This window comes from Cebus imitator, unplaced genomic scaffold (genome assembly GCF_001604975.1).
Source record: "Cebus imitator isolate Cc_AM_T3 unplaced genomic scaffold, Cebus_imitator-1.0 Scaffold232, whole genome shotgun sequence".
NCBI classification, from domain to species: domain Eukaryota; kingdom Metazoa; phylum Chordata; class Mammalia; order Primates; family Cebidae; genus Cebus; species Cebus imitator.
Genome location: NW_016107547.1, coordinates 2,490,609 through 2,494,425, shown reverse-complemented (window position 1 = coordinate 2,494,425; position 3,817 = coordinate 2,490,609). Strand labels below are relative to the sequence as shown.

Here is a 3,817-nt window from a genome sequence, read left to right as displayed (position 1 = left end):
AGAGAGAGAGAGAGAGAGAGAGAGAGAGAGAGACAGAGAGAGAGACAGAGAGAGAGACAGAGAGAGAGAGAATTGCCAAAATAAAAAGATGACGGCCAGGCGCAGTGGCCCGCACCTGTAATCCCAGCACTTTGGGAGGCCAAGGCAGGTAGATCACAAGGTCAGGAGACCAGCCTGGCCAAGACGGTGAAACACTGTCTCCACTAAAAATACAAAAATTAGCCAGGCACAGTGGCGGGCACCTGTAATCCCAACTACTTGGGGGGTGATGGATGAGGCAGGAGAATCAATTGAATCTGGGAGGTGGAGGCTGCAGTGAGCAGAGATCGCACCACTGCACTCTAGCCTGGGTGACAGAGTAAGACCCTAAAAAAAAAAAATAGTGACAACACCAAAAGATAGCAAAGATGCAGGGAAACTGATTTTTATACACTGATGGTGGAAATGCAAATTACAGCCACTGTGGCAAAGAGCTTAGACGTTTCTTTAAAAACCATACATGCACTTGCCATAACCACTAGCAATCTTATACCTGAGCATTTATCCCAGAGAAATAAAAACCTATGTCCACATAAAAACATGTACATAAACATCCGTAGGACCCTCATTTGTAATAGCCAAAAATTGAAAACAACTCCACTATGGGTTTGTGTCTCCCAAACATTCATATGTTGAAGTCCTATATTCCAATAACCTCAGAATGTGACCTTAATTGGAGTCAGGATCTTTACTGAAGTTACCAAGTTAAAATGAAGTCCTTAGGGAGGAATGCAATATGAATGTTCTAATTTAATAGAGGGGGCAACTTGGAAACAGACATGCACACAAGGAGAACACCATGTGAAAATGAAGGCAGAGATGGGAAGTAATGCTTCTACCACCGAAGGGACACCAAAGACTGTCAACAAACCACCAGAAGCTAAGAGAGGGACACAGAATACAATCCCTCTCAGAAAGAACTAACCCTGCCAAGTCCTTGACCTTGGACTTCTTGCCTCCAGAACAATAAATTTCTGTTGTTTAAGCTACCCAGTTTGTGGTACTTTGTTAGGCAGACCTAAAAAACTAATACAAACCCAAATAAGCCACAATGAGTAAATGGTTAAACAAACTGTGGTACATCTATACCACAAACTAACATCTCAACATAGAAAGAAATGAACTATTAAAAAAAAAAAAATCTCAACAGTCATATGCAGTATGATTTCCATTTACATGACACCATGAAAACATCAAAATTATGAATAACAGATTAGTGGTTGACAGATATTAGAAATCAAATAGAGGAAGGAGAGGAGGGGTTGGGGGTGAGTGTAACTAAATGAGTAGTGTGAGGGATATTTGTGATGACAGAACAGTTCTATAGCAGTAGTGGTTACACCTATCTACACATGATAAAACTGCACAGAATTATACACATAAAACATGCAAACATATTTATCTAAATGAGTGCATGTATTAACTAGTGAGATCTGAATGAATCACAGGTAGCCCTCCATATCCACAGGTTCCCCATGCTGATTCAACCAACCACAGACAGAAAATATTCAGGGCAAAAAGAACACAATGAAAAATAATGATAAAAAGTAATACAAATAAAATCAATACAATATAAATATTTATATTATATTAGGTGTTATAAGTCATCGAGAGATGATTTAAAGTATACGAGAGGATGTGCGTAGGTTACATGAAAATACTATGCCATTTTATCTAATAAGCTTGAGCATCCATGGATTTTGATATCATTGAGGGTCCTGGAACCAATTCCCCACAGATATCAAGGGACACCCATATGTGGACTATCCAATGTCAATTTCCCAGTCTTGATATTGTAGTATAATTATGAAAATGTTACCGTTGGGGGAAACTGAGTGAAGAATACACGGGACTTTGTTCCTAATTCTGCAACATTCCATTAATTATTATACCAAGATAAAACTTTAAGAATGGAGTAAAACAGAGGACAAAAGAGAAATGAAAAAAATGCAGAAAGCAAAGAACTTTAACATTTTTAACAGCATGCACACAAGTGAAACAAAGACTTAGCTGAGTGCGGTGGCCCACGCCTGTAATCCCAGCACTTTGGGAGGCCGAGGTGGGCAGATCACCTGCTGCTGGGAGTTCAAAACCAGCCTAACCAACATGAGGAAACCCCGTCTCTACTAAAAATCAAAAATTAGCCAGGCATAGTGGCACACGCCTGGAATCCCAGCTACTCAGGAGGCTGAGGCGGGAGACTTGCTTGAACCCATGAGGCGGAGGTTGTGGTGAGCCAAGATTGTGCCATTGCACTCCAGCCTGGTTGACAAGAGTGAAACTCCGTCTCAAAAAAAAAAGAAAGAAAGAAAGAAACAAGGACTCAAAACAGACATTCGTATACTCATGCTCGTAACAGCATTATTCACAACTGCCAAAAGGTAGAAGCAACTCAAGTACAGCATTATTCACAACTGCCAAAAGGTAGAAGCAACTCAAGTATCCATCAATGAATGAATGAATGGATGAACAAAATATCGGACATATACACAATGGAAAATCATTCAGCCTTAAAAAGGAAGGAAATTATGACACAAGCTACAACATGGATGAGCCTGGAAGACAGCACTAAGTGAAATAAGCCAGTCACAAAAGGATAAATAGTCTATAATTCTGCTAAATAGGAATATATATGTGAGGTACCTAGGAGTCAAATTCAAAGAGAAAGTAGAATGGTGGTTGGGCTAGGGAAAATGGGAAATTAATGCTAAATAGGTATAGACTTTCAGTTGGGAGAGATGAAAAGGTTCTGGAAGAAGACTACCCTGGAGATGGTACCTAAGGACATGAGGCATCTGTGGGCTTGTTTCCTGTATTTGCTGGTCAAGACTATAGATCAATTTGAATATGATGGTTCTGAAAATTGTGATGTATATCTACAGATTAAGGGTAAATGAGAGAGGGTATATGACTACACCAACTCTTCCTTTGATGGAATAATTGTGGTGATGAGTCGAGAGGGCACCTAGGTCTCCAAGTGGCAGCAAGTCAGTAACTAAGCCAGGTATGTAGGTGGTGTCAGTCACCGGTTGCCTGCCCCAAGGAATCCTGTGGGAGCCGAAAAGTAGAGAAGTGGTCTATAAATCCAGAGAAGATGTCATAAAGACCTAAGAAGATGCAGGGGTGTCAGCATTTTTGCCTTCTACCTCCTGCCTCTGCCTACTTTTTGTCCTGAAAGTAAATGGGCAGAATTTCAAATACTTCCCATCTTCCAACTCTGAGGCTCAGCAGACTGTTAAGAGAGTAGTACACATCATGTCCCTGAACTTTTTATCTTCTTTGGACTATCAGCGGGGTTAGGAGGGATTAGGGTTGGTGAATTAACAGAACTGAGGAGAGAGCAGGATGTTGATACTCCTGCCCAGGGCTGTACTTTGCCAGTGAGAAAGACTCTAGGTCAAATGCCAATAAATACAAACCTCTAGAAAGTTTTAAAAAACAGAAAAACTTTCAGAGATGGATGGTGGTGATCGCTGCACAACAAATGTGAAAGCACTTAATGCTTCTAAACTGTACACTTAAAAATGGTTCAAACGAGGCTGAGCGCGGTGGCTCACGCCTATAATCCCAGCACTTTGGGAGGCCAAGGCAGGTGAATCACGAGGTCAAGAGATCGAGACCATCCTGGTCAACATGGTGAAACCCCGTCTCTATTAAAAGTACAAAAATTAGCTGGGCATGGTGGCACACACCTGTAGTCCCAGCTACTCGGGAGGCTGAGGCAGGAGAATTGCTTGAACCCAGGAGGCAGAGGTTGCAGTGAGCCGAGATGGCACCA

General features: G+C 41.4%; 1 protein-coding gene and 1 pseudogene across 1 annotated transcript in view; one reads left to right on the top strand and one right to left on the bottom strand.

Moving 5' to 3' along the window:
* STAG2 (stromal antigen 2) overlaps nt 1–3,817 on the bottom strand; it is a 142,758-nt gene that overhangs the window by 97,006 nt on the left and 41,935 nt on the right. The gene's annotated exons all lie outside the window — the stretch shown is intronic.
* LOC108281835 lies at nt 2,522–3,640 on the top strand (annotated as a pseudogene).